General features: G+C 37.8%; 1 protein-coding gene across 1 annotated transcript in view; it reads right to left on the reverse strand.

Annotated features, from left to right (window-relative positions):
- Positions 1–17,119, reverse strand: part of MICAL2 (microtubule associated monooxygenase, calponin and LIM domain containing 2) — a 162,840-nt gene that overhangs the window by 135,624 nt on the left and 10,097 nt on the right. The window contains exon 5 of the mRNA XM_080593239.1: positions 912–1,085. The gene's annotated coding sequence lies outside the window, so the exon portion shown is untranslated. The remainder of the gene's footprint in view (positions 1–911; positions 1,086–17,119) is intronic.

Raw genomic sequence — 17,119 nt, forward strand, 5'->3', positions numbered from 1 at the left:
CACTCTACAGTACAAGAAGAGCAGTAGAAATATTTCCTTTTACCCAGGTGTTGAAGCACCATATTTCTGGCATTTCAACCAGGTTTGAAGCCAGCCCCACCTACATGTGTTGTCCTAACCTGTATGTACCAACAAAGTAATAAAACATTCCTAAGTAATTCCTGTAATCTCCTGAGGGACCCAATCTGCAAATAAATATCAAATCTCTAACACCTACATAAAAATAATAGTGTTTACTATACTATTTACTCGCATTACTAAGGGCAGTTTTTCATTTTGAGGACTCTTGAGACCTACTCTGTTTTGTAGCTGTGGATGCTGAGGCCCAGGGAAATAACATGCTCATAGTAATAGCACAAACCAACAGCCAGACTGAGAATGTAGCTGAGATGTTTTTACACCTAGTCCCAGTTTTGACCTTCATAGTTTATCTACCAACCACTTGTCTCCATCATTTTCAATTGCAGATAGAGAGAACAAAGTTATGGAGATAACATCATTTACTCAAAATCTATCTTTCAGATAGCAGCTTCTTTTCTGTTACTGTTCAGATACTTCTCAAATCTGAGTCAGGAAGGAATAATCACATACAGTTTACGAAACCTTGATCTATTAAGCATGAGAATACCCATAAATCAATAACAAGAAAATTATCCTCATTTGATTTTTTTTTTTAAATCAGATAGAATAACTGGTCTTTCTCTAATTCCAGTGCTTTCTTTCAAGCAAACTTTTCAAGCATGATGGAATTGACAGAGGGACAAGGTAAATATCAACATACAAGGGAGGGAGATTGAAATGAAACCTATTTCATATTAACTCAAGTAGCTTCATATTAAGTCTTAACAAAGGATATACCATTTATGGCTGCATGCAACGCATGGCAATACATGCCCCCATCCTGAACTGACCTGATTGCAGTCCAAAAGTGGTTGGAAAAATAAGAATGCTGTATCATCTGACAGCCAGCGTTGTTCTGATAAACGTCCGAGGTCACATTCCAGTGCTATCATTGCTGGCCTTTCATCTGCAGAAGCTGTTCTCTCACTTTCACAGCCAGTAGTACAGCAGCAACTTGAAAGCAGCTGAAAAATATATAAGAATAACTACCATCAAGAAAAAAAAAATCAAAAGACTAGGATATTTTCAGCTAGAATTGTAGCTTCAGATGTGTTAACATCTATTTCTACTCCAAGTTTTGTTTAAAGTATCTTCCCTTCTACATCACTTGTCTTACTGTGGGTTCTGTATGGAAAATTAACAGAAGGTGTGAACAATGAACTAGCGCTTACCAAAGCTTTGTATGTCTCAGTATCAACACAATGCCATGATCTATCCTTTCTCTGGCAATACAGGTTCCACATTGCTCTGCTTCTCATATTAAGTGATATTGTTATGGTAATAATGAAGCTGCCTGTCAACCCTGCAAAATCTAGATATGTTTTTGCTAAGTCTTCGTTGTTAATCACGAAAAAAAAATTAAGGACACAGGCAGATTCTTAGGTGAGATATGTCTCCCTCTGTTTTGTGAGCCAAAGTTCTTTCAGCATGTCCTATATGGGACAAGGTAACCTAGACTTCTGAAAAACAAAAATCTTTATAGCTCTACGTTATGGATGTATTTGCTGGAAGGGAAAAGAGAGATGCGTCTTCAATGTCATCCCAAGTTGTACTGCTGACCCAGGGAAGGTACATGTCACCCTTGCCCTATACCTGCAAGAAGCTTTGATTTAAAATGTTGTTTTAAAATAGATTTGGACAACTGCCTAAATCTGAATGCCTGAGGCTTTGCTCTTCAATAGAGGGGAAGAAGGGAAAAAGGAAAGAAGGAAAGAAGGAAATTGGATTAAAAAAGAAAACTCCCCAAATAAATATAGGTGAAATAATTGTGCTGAGACCTTGGCAAACTCTATCTCCTTTCAAATTATTAGGAAATAAGGATTTGAAAATTCATGCAAGCCAGCCATATATATAATTATATAATATATAAATATTATATATTATATATTTTATTACATATAATTATTATATATAATAATTAAGCAGTTTAACAATGTACCTTTTCTTTAACAAAAAATCATTATGCAAATGCATTTTTTGGACTAGATGGTGTAGAGTGAGATGTGTACAGTATAGAAGAAAAGCAAACTAATATAGGGCACCACTGTTACTTCAAAGGCCCCTATTTGTATTGTGTTCTTAAATAACTTCCTCATCCACTTTCAAAGAAGGTTACTTGCCTAGTTTTTCCTTTCCAGCTTCACCCTTACTATGATACAGTAAGATCAGAATGGATGCAAAGAGCAAACCAGTTAGAGTTCAACTTGTTCACATCCCATCCATAGATGATCCTGGGAGGTTCTTCTCTAACTTGGCCCTTGAAGAAGTCTCACTACCCCGAAGAGGCAACTCTGTCTCGTCCAAACCTGAAGAGATGCAGCATGAACACTGTTTCTGCATACACAAAAAGTTCAGAAGACTAACACCCATTCAGCTTCATCCCACTGCTACCAACTTCAGTGGTGCAGCATCAGATCTGTATCTGGGTGATAAGAACTTAATGTCTTACATATTATATATTCTGAATTCTTTGATGTTCTTTCAGGGAAGTGCTCAGATATAATAAACAAAACAGTAAGGCTGTAGTTATGTAGTTAGAACAGGATAAGAGATCTCTGAACTCAGTTATGTAACTTGTCTCAACTTTCTGTGTCTATATAACCAACACAAATGTGAGAATTAAAGGAAGTCATGGAAACAGGGTATAATACAACAGTCACATGCAACTAAATTAGCTGATCTGGATCTAGTGAGAGAAGCCTAAGAAGTGACTGTCCTGGTAGCTAGGAGTTACTGCTCCCTCAGATGCAGCATCTGACCCACATTGTAAATATATCTTTGTACATACAATAATTTAAAACTAGAAATTTGAAATCAAGAAGGACATATGCCATTACTCAATGCAAAGAATCCATAATAGGATAATGTGACTAGAAAGTTTTAAAAGATTATAAAGTGCTGTTATCAACATATTGACTCTAACAAAACCTTTTAATAGTGGTGTCTGAGCAGGAAGCGAGGGAGGAATCACAGTTATCCAGTCTGCAGTAAATAAAGGTGTGGCCAAGTGTTAAGACATCCAGGGTGGTGACAGGGTCAAAGCCTAGTGCTCTTCCACAAATGGTAGAAAGAAAATGTTCAAATGCTTGACATACTGTTCTCAAATGAGAAGATTCAAAAATAACCCAACAGTCTCAATCTGAAAGGATAAAGTAGCTGAAAAATAATTCCATATAAAGAAAAAATAAAATCAGTAAATTCAGTAAGTGGTTGTATTTAGAAAACCTTCGTGACAGGTTTTTTTGTGTGTGTGTGCTTTTTTTTTTTTTTTTTTTCCCTTCCTGGTAATTAATTTTTGCCAATCTTCCTCCTTCTAAAGATAAATAGTGTAAAACAGGCAGTTTCTCAGTCACGAGAAACAAATAAAAGACTGCCCAGACTTAACAGAAAAAGTGAAAGGCTGCTCTGGATCATGCACAGTAGCTACATAAGGGAGCAAAACTTGATATTGTGGATTTCCACGCCAGAGTAAGATCAATCAGAAGAAATAATTTCCTGTTTTATTCATAGAGTTGATATCCATGACTCTGGAACAGCCAGTCCAGGTTTATACTGTCCCTAAACTAACTGACCCAAGAAGAAACAAACATGACCATAAAACAAACAAAAGCTGAACACAAAGCATGACAAATAATGTTTAACAAGTCACAGCAATATTTTGTCTTTTATGAAGAATTTAAATCTTTTAGAACTTCCAGTTAAAATTCTGAGGGATTTTTCTGAATTAAGCTCTGTTCTTGTCCCATTGATAGATTCAGTTTCTATACATTCTTTATACAAAGAGAATCATTTAATTAGATTCTGCTACATTTATTCCTATGGGAGAAGACTATTCACCTGGGGAAGTGTTCTTGTCTCAATCACTGCTGACTAATATGCCAGAATAGGCTGTGCACATTGAACAAAATCCAGCTTGTGAAGAAAGCCATTTTTAAAACAAACAAAACAGCTATGATTGCACACAACATGACAGATTTTTTTCATTAAGAAGCAACACAACAGATCCATGTCAGCTGGAGATCCTAAATTTAAACCAAGCAGCATCAGGTTTCTGACATGCATTAAAAACACTTGTACCTCAGTATTTGTTGGGACTTTTACATCTGTAGTTGCATGTGAAAGTAAAAAAGGGAATTTGAAGGGGAAAGCGAAAAGACCCCAGAATATTTCTGCATCAGAAGTGGGAAAAGGGTTCTAATGTTTTCTTCCTTAATTTTTGAGAAAAACCTAGCACACAGGAGCTTCTGAAGAGCTATAAAGTGCAATTCTACTTCCGAAATCCTGCCCTCTGTAAAGAAAGGGTTGGTCTTGGGACAGTGCTGTGGCAGCCTGCCTAACTCCTCCACTCTGCTACAGCAGGTAACCCACTCATCTCAGAGAGGCAGCAGCAAAATTTTATGTTGCTCCATGACATAACCTCACACATTATATAAGTAAATATATGTCTGTATGTATAGCCACACAGAGAAAATATTTATACTGCTAAGCATTTGGATTATGAATGCATAAATAAAATGAAGGCTACTGGAGCCACTATAAACTATCAGTTATACTAGTTTAAGTATAGCGAGATGTATTATACAATGTGCAAACTTACACCACTTGCTCGAGCTGTGTCAATACCAGAAAACTGAACTGTGCTTTTGGGAAAACAGTATCTTCAGTAAGTACCAGTAGTATCTTAATCCTTTTAGTATGGCTCTGATACAGTGATCACCAAAATGTAGGGCAGGCCTCTGAAGTTGTTGGATCAGGCTCTAATATCCTTTAGATCATAATCCTGCAAAAATTTAACATTTACAAATAACTTTATCATGTGAGTAGTTAAATGGGATGTTGGAGGATCAGGGTCAGAACTGGAACATTCAACAGATTCCGGCTTGGGCTATATCTATCAAGGATACAACAGAAATAAGGTAAAAGTTAAAGTGGCTTCTAATCAAACCTCATTCTTTGGAACATGCACTATTGGAGGAATTAGTTAAGCTTAAGTTCAGCCACAACTATTCAGTCCTATCAGCTTCAAAGGGTTTTAATCAGCATGCAAAGCTAAGTACATCTGTGAGAGATAGGGACCTGGGTCATGGCAGTCTTACTTCTGACACAAATATTCTGTATTCTGCTGTGACACAATGCCTGTTTTAACATTTTCCCCCTCTGTTTCTAGGTCTCCCTTTTTTTAAGTCTTCATCTTCCAAATCATCAAGCAGGAGACATCAGCTGACACACTTTTCTTCTTCTCTTTCTGCTTTTAAATCCCCTCTCGATACCTCAAAGTGCAAATACTGGGAGGATTTTACCTGTAGCAACAACTAAGAAGATGTTAGAAACAGGAGAGCTGAAAGATAGAAGCTACTCTTTAATTTAAAAGTTACGCAATGGGTGTTTATAGCCCTCAGCTGAGCTAGACTACCCTGCCCTTGCCATCTCAAAATTTTTGGTTCTGGCTTTGGCCTCCTACATTCTGTGTAAAGCACTGGAAGTTTAATTTAAGGGAAAAGAGTTGTATTTCCTGAACAAGCTTTGTATGATTTTGCAGGGGGAAGAAGAAACTGAGTAGAAGAGGTGTCCAAACAAAATAAGTTCTAAAAACACAGGCAAGCTATAGGTGTGTTAGGTGAGAATATTTTCTTGGTTGCTGCTACGTTTGATGTTACATAATTAAAAAAGATTATCTAATTCTCTATGGGTGTATCCAACTGGGGATCTGCTACAGCTCTGCTGTGTTTAGTTTGGCTTTTGTCATTAGAAAGTCTTTGTTCTGTAGCTTTCACGTCTTCTTTCACAGAGGTAAAATAAGGTAACATTTTAGGAATAAACATGTACAGAAAAGTGAAAAATGTCCTAGAAATATAAGAGGAGAAAATCAACTATTTGAACCTGGCATCTGGTTTGCTCAGTTTATACATGAGAAACGAAGGCTAGTTATTGCATACATTTTTACTTTTTCATTATGAAGAAAACAAGACCAGAAAACAAAACAAAACAAAGCACTGAAATAGCAATTACTGCTATTTTTGTAGATCAGTGTACAATCAAAACTGAGATACTGTTGAAAGAAACACCACGCAAGACTGGAGTGTGTTGTTGTTGTTGTTCATAAATTCCTACCTATATGAAAATTAAGTGTAAATATTCAGATACTGAACAGAGCAAGTACAAAAGGAATGGTCCTTACCTTGTTATCAAGAATGTAATTACGTGCAGAATCTGTCCTTCATTAAAAAAATATACATGCAATAAATACTTTCACCGGCAATACAAATACTTGGTATGAATGCTTCTTTAGGAGTTATAACTTCCTGTTGTCTTTTATTGTTCATTTTTAACTGTTGCATAATGGTAAACTCCTTTTTTTATAGGCTGCAGTGATTTGAAGCCTATAAAAGTGACATTAGGAAATGAAAACTACTTTACAACAGCATGTCCCTGCAATCAGAGGGTAGCTTCCGCAGCAAATTCACAGCTAAAAATGTCTTCTATGTTTGTATATTGATTTCACTACTGGTAAACAAATAAAAGTCCCCCCCCTTTTACAGATGTCTGCTTCAAAATTCAAGGTTTTGAAGAAACCTTCACTTGAAAGTCATTTTAAATATTAAGCATCAATAACATTGATCTTGAGGTCTTGTAAAGCTACAGAAGTCAGAAATACAGTAGCAGTTGTTAAAAGCAGAAAATAAGTCATAATATAATAAAAAATACGTCATTTCTAAATTATGTTGGTTCAGATCATCAAGATCTGATACGTGCCTAAATGCTTACAGAACGAAGGCCTATAGTAGACTTTTTCCAATATTTTAAGCTAATTTCTAAAATTTAGTTTATACAAAAAAAAAAAAAGGTGCTAATTATGTTGGTATCTTTCTACACTTTCATACTGAACAGACAAGGGAGATGCTACCATTATTTACTATGGAAAACATAATGTTAATTAGATTATGATAGGAAATTCAAATGCTAATTTACTAGTTGAAAATAAAAGTAACAGGGCATAAAAATAGGTTTCTGCTTCCAAGCTATACAACAGTCTGATAAGAAAAAAACTTCCAAACAAAAACCTGAAAGTTTCTTCTTTTTTTTTCTTTTTTTTTCAATTCTATAGCTAATAACTATTTTTCTAGTTATCCCTTAAAATATGATGTTCAATGTAAGAGGTTCCCAGGAACCAAAGACCACACCCATTAAGTAAGCTCAAATATCCCTGGCTTAGAAAAACTCGTAAGGAGGAGATCATCTGACCAACCCATAAAAACAGATATCACTTTTATAGTTGTCAGCTAAATTATTCGTCCCATTTCTAGATGTGTTGAAAACTACCACGTGCCTAAGATGTCAGCCAACAGATGTGACTAAAGCATCAAATTCATAAACTGAAATTCTCCAGTACAGAAATCTTGGTCTCTTGCTTATCTGCTAAAAAGCGACAAACTGTGTATGAAATATCACCAATCCCAAGCATTCTAAAATCACGAATCATAATCAGATTATTTTTGTCACAATAGATCTGCTTTTAATTCACCTTTTACCTTCTGAGCTTTTCACATGCAACTGAGCAAGTTATTAAGTACCCTTCTGCAACCACAAGAGCTTGATAAATAAGCTATTTTCACATTAATTCTCAGAAAAAAAAATCCAGAAGCTGGAGTTCCAAAAAATAATAATAAATAAATAAACAATCATGATACTCATGATATTGTGAAATCTAGTGTTAAGGCCTAGAGAAAAATGAAGTGATACATGACATCTTAAAAGTTTCTGTATTTACACACACTGCTTATTTAATTTCATCATGGCATGTCAACTAGGCCCATCCAACAATTTTAGCATGCATGATAAAAGGGATCTTTTATCGAAAGGAAGTAAGGTAAGACAAGCAGGCTAAAAAACAGACTCCTGAGAGATCAGAAGGAAAAAGAAAGCAATTTGCTTGTCCGAAGTATAAGGAAAGCCCCATTTAACTAAACTCCCAGAAGGAAAGGTAGCATGTACATAGCCTGAGAAATTCCATCAATGGCACAATTTATTCTCTTGATTTCATCAAATGGTTAATGACTGTAGATACACGTAAGAATGATCAGCCACATTCTGTTCTTAGCTGTAGTCACACAACCCAGACGTGAGCAACCAGAGCTTAACCAGTGGTTGTTTTTTTAGATCATTTGGTTCAAACGTTCGTTTATGTGCGTATAAATAACAATGGTTTGTATAAATAAATGGTTTGTGTCCCATATTTCTTCTGCTGCTGCATCCCAAGCCATTCTTGTAAGACAGATTCAAGGTACTGTGGAGATGAAAACAGTGGATACAGTGGGGATTTAAATGGACTCCCTGCCTCCCTGAAGACATGCTGCAAACACAAGCCATAACTGCCCAGCCGGGTCAAACGGGCTGTGGTCCAGCCCTGTCCTCACACATAGCCTCCATTCAGTGCAGCTGGATTTCACAAGAGCGACTAAGGGCAGAGCGCAGCCGTTGTGTTTCAAAACATTTGCAGAATGATTGGACATAATTCTTTGAAGAGGATTTAATTTTCTTAATGGGTTTGAGTAAATCATCAGCCTCCACAACTGCATGGGGAATACCTCAGGAGACTTCACGCGGCATACTTCAGCAGAGCAAAAGTGCACAAAGTCATACTTGTTGGACACAACATCTCAGAACAGAGTGAGCTGTTCCTCTCAGATTTCTACTGCACGGTGTATTTTTAAAATATTGAACTAACCAATCCCAATGACTTATTTTACTGTACTAGAGACTAGAACTTTTTTCTCAACAGTATAGTTAATATTCCTTCTCACATGAGCATTTTAATATAAACATACATATGAAAGTGCTTTCATCCCTGAAGCCAAATGAAGGTGTTCTTTTGAAAGTGGAAAAGTGGAAAAGTGGAAACTGTAAGCAGATGTCTCTGAAGCCAGCTTGCTCTTAGTGCTCATTCAGCAAATACCTTCTACTTGCTTGCTTTCAGTGGCCAAAAATCTGACTGCTGTGCTCTGAAAAATGCCCGTCATGGTGCCTGGGTGAATTGCAATGGTCACGAGTCCATCAGTTCTGAAGGCCAAGCAGAGGAAGCTTGAGTTAGCTGTGCCATTCCCCACGTGCCTCTCTCTGCCTGACTCACCTTTCTGATACTTTCCCTGCCCCAACTGGTCGACTGGTCATACTTGCACTCTGCCCCCTGCTCAGCCTATCTCAGCAAAACCCATATCTCAGCAAAACCCATATGTTAAGCAAGCAGCTGTCTGTTGCAATTTCTCAGTGGGAAGCAGGAGGCCAATGGAGACCAAGGGCACCCTCTAGAACAGATCAAAAAATCTTCCTAAAATGACCAAACCTGTGACCTTGTTATAAAATCTGACTGTCCTGAAAGGATAGGGTTTATTCCTCACCACCTCCTGTCTGCCAACAAAGAACCTGACCCCTTCAAATCAGCACCAACTTACATGGCAGGGAGCCACAGGAAAGCTAGCACTTCAGGTTAGCATTCCCTTTCCCCTGCTTTAACCTTTATAATCAAATATCAAAAAGAATGAAAACAAACCATGGCTGCAGTCATTGGCACATTACATTTTCTGTTATCACCAGCACATTTTATAGGTCACGGTTAGGCCAATGAAACATAACACAGTGCTCTTTTCCCACTCCCCCCAACCCCCCTTTTTAAATTTGAAAGCAGGTATCTTCTTCCAAGCTAAATACTTTTAACTACTGGACTTCACAGAAAAAGAAGGTCACAAGCTGACTCATCAATAGCCATAATAAATGTGAAAAAGATCCTGGACATCAGATCATGTAAGTTATATGAATGCCAGGTATGAAAGATGGTCACCACCCAAGAAAACAGATGTATGTGTTCTTAAGGTTTACCATGATTTATGAAGTAATAAACATCTTACAGCAGAGCAAAATGTCCTGGGCCTGATCATCCCACATATTATCACCCACTTACATCTATATACATCTTTTATGTACTTGTTTTACACCTCGTGCACAGAATGAGCTCTCAACTAAATGAGAGTGGATAAGGGAGTCACTTTTATGCCACTTTGTGTGAGGCATAAACATACAACAGATTACTTTTACAAGGTGACTTTCTGTTTTCACTGAAAGAGAGGACAGTAGTTAAAAAATCTAAGAAATAACTGTAAAGATGCCTTCATCCAAACATTTTATATTCCAAGCATTTAAAATACTGAAAAGGTGTCCTTTGTAGTTACTATCTAGCACCACCAGCTGGATGCTCTGAGGAACTAAGACCTAGATTTTTACTGCTTAAATACTAGCAAAGTGATCTTATGGTCCTGTACACTATTCTTCTCTTGCTGGTAAACTATCAGCTGTAAATACCTGGCACCGACAGCACGACAGGATGACCTGGCTGAATTTTATTCATTTTGTTCAGCAGCAGCAGTCAAGTGAGATCTTGGGTATACTAAAGGATGCCCGTCTGTATGCTTTGTGCCTCTGGTGGGATCTCATGCCAGTGAATACAACACTTGCCATGATCCTGCATGGAAAGGACCCGTCCATCCCACCTACTCGCACACCCCTATGGGTGCGAGCATTCAAGCAGATTTTGCTTGGCCTCATCTCTCCCAGCCGTACCAGCAGTGTGCTCTGAGCAAGCAGCTGGGCACTGTGTGTCAGGTGTGCCAGCACAAGAACAATGGTTCACTTGGGCAGATTGCTGTAGCACACTGTAATTTCCTGCAGGGCTGTTTCTAACATCTGGGCTACCAGAGGATGCTAACAACCACACAGGAAAGTAAAGGAAAAGGTTTCAGATATCTAGATAGCACCTCACAGGATTTTTTTGTGAACCCCATTCCAGTCCAGTTGGAGTCTGGCAAACTAGCACTTAGTTATAGTGATAAGTACTTGGCATATAGCGCACCTTATGTGGAGTACACAAAGTGAGCTAAGCAGGAGCTAAACTTGTCATTCCATTTTACCCGTTGGCAGAGAAGTGGGTGTGGGTAACGGAATATACTAGAAGTGGGTAATGTAAGATATGCAAAAACATTACTGCTTAACACAAAGCAGCACAAACATATCAATCACACAGCAGGCTGCTGCTGTCCTTATTCCTCTGCCAGCTATGACGAATAGCATGAAAGGGAATAAAAATGACATCCTGTGGATTCAGAGTAGGTGTGGTGGTGGCAGGAGATTGCATCTTTACTCCCAATCCTGGAGGCAAAACCACTGTGTACAGATGTCCTTTTTGTCTGAAACTGGATACTCCTCTGTACTTAAAAGACAAAGTAGCTCTGTTGCAAGCCCAGGACGGGAAGGATGAGTAAATGCCTGAGATATGATGTTTTATGTCCAGTGAGCTCAAAGGCATCATCCCTTTCTCCTGTGAGTTTTGGTCCAAGCAGAGTCAACACCTAAAGCTTTGCAAGAATCATTTTCCCTTCCCAGACTGGACTCCTTGTGCAACACATGCTGAGGAAGCAGGTCAAGTGGCACAGTGACATGGACTGAAAACAGAAAAGGATTAGTGAGGCTGAGTCTTGTCGTAGTAAGCAATGATTAACTTTGTGGTTCTTTGCTTTTGACATTCAGATCATGTAAAATCATGGCATTATTTCAGTGCCAGCCAGACTCAAGTCTGAGCCCTTCCCTTCATAACAGACACCATGGATGAGACAGATTGTACCAGCTGAGTAAAAAGCAGAAGTTGAAAATGAGTAAAAGGTAGTCATAAGAACTTCTGCTTTGATGGAAACTTTGCTATACCTGCAGATAAATAAACTATAAAATAAACTATAAAATTTGGCACAAGAGGAGCCCAGGACTGGAATAGCAGGAATGTTGCAGATCAAGATTAAAGTGCACTGGCAGAGCTACACGGAGAAACATGCATGGCACCTGTCTCCACGGTGCCTGTCTTGAGCTAATGACGTTAATCTCCTAGTTTCATAACCACAGTATTCAATCTCACATTTTAAAACAATACTTTGTAGATTTTAATGTAAACTACATTGAGGAAAATTTTGCTGAGGAAAAACATCATGCATACATGTAACAATACAGCTGAATAAGGAAGCAACACATATCCAGAATTGTGTTCATACATAAAGGATTTTACCTATTCTTAAGGATATATATCCATGCATGCATGTGTGTAAAAATATCTGCTTTCTATGTGCTAATAATAGCATAAAAATGTTTAAAAGGGAGATGATGTTTTATAGTCCCAATCAACTGAGGTGCTGCACAGTTCCTTTCAGAAAACCAAAAATCCTAGAATGTCTGCATCCTGGATTTTAAACAGACATTCTTAGCCTTGGTGGGATGCTGGAGAATCTGAAGCCCTGCTTATAAATATCTGCAGCAGGCATCTGATTAGTTAGATGCCATTATCTTATTCAACCATCCTTAAATAACTATTACAGCCACTGATCCTTTCTAAGAAAGAGAAGTAAGAAGGCATTAATTGGGTGACCATTACATGAGTACTATATTTTCTTTAGGACTGAACGTACTGCAGGTTTTACTATGCTGTATTCCTTCCTGAAATATTCCTCACTAAGCCCTAACTCTATTCATGGAAAAACTCCTACTAATTTTAGCTGGTCTAGGAACAAATTTTCTTTTTCATCAGCTAAGAGCAATTTCGTCAAAAAGACAGGCAAGAGAGTAGATAGAGTATTTTGTAGCCAGGTCTCAAATAAGGATAACCATGTATTTTCACATTGCCTTTACAAGTTTTGTCTTGAAGACAATAATGAATATTTATAAACATACCAGCTTTCAAATCCCAGTGAACCGCTTCTCCTTATTTAAAATACATTCTGAGATAAGCAGTACCTTTAACTGTGGGAAGAGTATGTCAAGCCTGAAAACTTTTCAGTGCTTTTCATTTCTTTTAAAACTCATTCAGAAAATGTGTAGACAAACCATCAGAGATATTTTTGCTAATTTAGGCATAATGAACTGAGTAAACACTTCAGTGAGAAAAGAATAGTCTGTCATTGAAAGACCACATTAAATATTGGATGTATTTTTATAAAACTTGTAAAATCTGAAATAATTTCACAGATAATAGGAGGTTCCTACGTTTGCTGTTTTCTTTCTGGAAAACAACAGATACACAACTGCTGTTAAACAGTGGACAGACAGCGTCCTCGTACCCCGGAGGAATGTCTTCAGCTCAGTCACACCCACTAGATGGAGCTATTTCCACAGCACATTCCTCCCTAGCGCTAGCCTCCCAAGAAGTGTTCATCCAGTGCAGTGCAAATGTACCAGCCCCAGCTCATACTCACATTTCAGATTCCCAAGTTTTGCACAGGAATAGAGTTAATTTGTTATTAATACAGAGAAATAAGATGAAGTTCAAGACAGACTGGAGATTTTCCCCTTTAAAAAGCAACAGATCCAAATCAGTTTTTTAGGTTAGAAACAACAGATGACCACGTCTGTGTATCACATCTGTGTATCAAAAACGCACACAAATGCACACAGATTTGCACACACAGAAGTGTTCAAGAGCCTAAACAGAGCAGAGATCCTACTGCTGCTTATGTGGAGTAAGTGCTCCTACAGTCTTTAACAGATTGGTAATTCTTAAATGTGCAAGATTTTGGGTACAGACTAAGTTTTCAATGGCATTTGTTTGGTTTCAGTTAAACTCAGAACTTAAAAAAGAATATTCCAGGTTTGCTTGAAAATTAGACACCTTCATTTCACATGTGTATTCTTATATGCATGTGGTGCACAAAAGACTGTACAATGAGCCAGAGAGCAGTGTATTAAGAAAGCAATGTATTAAGCAGTCATCAATTACACTAGAAAAGGCAGCAGAATGCATTAATGCTACTTGCTTTATTTATTTTCAGTGGTCTAATTTCCCAGGACTCCTTAATACAAGCTACAGAGATCAACTAGCTGTGGGGATTAACCAGCTGCAAGAAGTGTGGCCTTTTCTATCTGGTACTCCTAGTTCTTTGAAAAGAATATTCATCCCCAGTTTAAATCTCCCATGGCTCACTTTCTACTGTGTGTTCAGCCAAGGCTGATTTGACCATGTGTAAGAGCCCAGCACTTCTTTCAGTCTGTAAGAATCTGGTCAGTACTTATTCTGCCATGGGGTCCACAAGAATGGGGAGTTATAGAAATACTGACCTTTAAGAGGTGTTATTTTATGTACAGCTGTTGACTTCAGAATTGAAAATATTACTTATTTCCACCCTAGTGATATGTTGCACAAGCTTGGGGAGCTTTGGGGATCTGCTAGATCCACTCACTTTCTGTTTGCAAGAACACCACATGACAATGATTTTGAAACATTTCTGCATTCTGTTTTACAACATTTCATCTGTTATCTCTCCACCTCTCAACCTCTCTGTGTCCCTAATGTGTCATACCCAAAATAACTGAGAAACTAGTTGTTTGGTATTTTTTGAAATCACAATTTGATTCTGTGAACCTCAGGGAAACCAGGTTCTACACGAATTCCACAGGTCCCATATGAATTTTATATACTCCATGGCACAAAACAGGTTCCAGATGCCTAGGAAACCATCATACATACCACTGAGCTTACTCATTGTATAAATGTTATCTTCATTAACTATTTATTCTCTCATGTCTACTAGATGAGAGTACAGGAACCTACGCCTCACCATCAACAGGGCCACATTGCTCTTTTTTTTGCCTCACCCCTTCTCACCCCTTTTCCATTGCACTGATAACTGTGGATTTTTGCCAGCTGCAAGTAGTTCTTGGCTGGCATTTGAGGAATAGCTTGGCTGGTGACTGGGAAAAGTATGAAGGGATGATCTACCAGAACAGATTAACTCCTTGGTCTCTGCTTTATTTCTCTGACACAACCAGTTTTCCTTAAGTATCACTCATTCAAATTCCCTGAAGTGCCTTCCTTTCACCCTCTCCTAATCTGTTTATTATGAAGTATTTCAAATGGCAATGTAGAGGCATGCATTAAATTAGAGTCTAAAATACAGAAAATTAATAATTAATAATTAAATTAGAGTCTAAAATACAGAAAAAAAATAGAGCCCCGTCCCATTGTTTGTATACATCATGAGTAAGAAAAATGGCAATTTATCATAGCCTGAAGTTTTTCTGAAACAAACCATCACTCAGCAGTTGATACAAGGTCAATTCTGGACAATTTTCCAGCATTGGTGATATAACCCAATGAAACTGCCAGAAAGAGGTGTCTCAGACAAGACTTTTGGCCAACTAAATCAATTTTTTTACTATAAGGCAAAATGGTCTTTATAAAATCAAGTTTTCAGATAAATTTGGCCAGTCTTTTTGTTTATTAGTAAGTGGACACTTCTTCATACAGTAACATCCCATTAACTTAAAAAACCACTAGTGCCTTCAAAGTATTGTGGGGAGCATGGTTCATGCTGTTCAACAGAAATTCTCGTTTTCACAGCTCCTTATCACACAAACACATCTTTATGCTTCCATATCATTCCCACCACAGGCTGAGGGGGGCGGGTTGGTTTTAATCAAACAAGTGAAGAGCCTACAACAATTGTTTTGAGTGTCATTTAAAAGCCAGCCTCACCAGCTGAATAGATCTAGAGACACCAATCATAACGGATCAATTAGACCCAGTTCTGACCCAGGCTTAGGTCCAGGAATGAGCTCAGTGTGCTGAGCTGATACGTCCTTAGCCCATCCCTCTCCTAACACTACCTAAATTTCAGAGACATCTGTCCATGCCAGCCTGAGCCCTGAAAGGGATTCAGAAATGAAACAAGAGGCAGGCTGTAACTGAAATCAGTTCTTCATCTGATAGCTAGAGTCTTTTTTTTTTTTTTTTAGCTTTCACATCATCTCCAGAATATCCCTGGTAAAGATCTGTATGCCACACAGGTGAAAATTAAATATCAGGAGAGTAGTATAGGTGTGCTACATTCATACTATGGTTTCTAGTTTAATGGCACACTTTCTGTGTCCAGTCACAGTCTCAAAAGTAGAGCAGCCTAGAGAAAGAAAGGAGAGGTCATTCAAAATACAAACATACAGGAACGACAGACCAGTCTGTGGAAACATCTGTATGCTAGAGCTGGCAAAAAAAGTATAGAGTAGTAACAGCCAAAAAAACAATCAGAATGGGTGAAATAACATAGTCACAAAAGTAGATAAATTATGGTATAATCCTGTGACAGAGATGCATAAGCTTGCAGCAAATACATACAAATCCATCCACCTGTGTGACTTATGCTGGGAAGATATATATGCATGTCAAAAAGTCATAAGAAAAACTTTGCTATAGGTAAGTGTGTAACTTTAGTAAAGTATATTAAAACCTTGAAATAGATGGGTTATTAACCAATCTTTTTCCCTAGACAGTGGCAATACTGGAGCCTTCTGGGAAATGAGACACAGGGTGTGTCTGTTCATTGCCGCAGCTGTATCACATATATAGTATATGATATATAAGGGATGAAGGATATAGCATGATCAGAACTTGTACTTTGCTTTTGCAGAACTTAACGAATTAATAACACCTTGAAAGTATTTGTCTGACTGAAGCCTTGGGAGCAGTCAATCAGAAATAAGAAAGGATGCAATCTTGTGGAAGACAGAACCTGAAGTATAAACGCTTTACTCCAGCTAAGTTACAGTGACACCTTCCTAGGCAGCTCCCAGCCACAGGACTGTGTGCCTTACGCTGTGTGAGTCCAGAAAAACAGTGAAAACTCAACTCACAAATCACAAGGCAGTTGCCTGGAAATATGTAGGAATAAGATTTAAAAACCATTGTCATTATTGTAAATCTGAGCAAAATCCTTTGTACGTTCATTGGATCTTTTGTTCTGACACGGAGGAAACTGAAACTTCTTCCTGGGACATTTATTTTATTAAGTGATTTACTTCAGTAAGTACCTAAAGCAAGATGTGTTTTCAGGACACAGATAAAATTATCAGGTAACATGGTCCAGTTAAAAAGTTAGCAAAAACAAATAAATCAGATTTTTTTTTTATTTCCTTTTTTTCCTAT

This window comes from Anser brachyrhynchus (genome assembly GCF_964034855.1).
Source record: "Anser brachyrhynchus genome assembly, chromosome: 5".
In the NCBI taxonomy this organism is placed as follows: Eukaryota; Metazoa; Chordata; class Aves; order Anseriformes; family Anatidae; genus Anser; species Anser brachyrhynchus.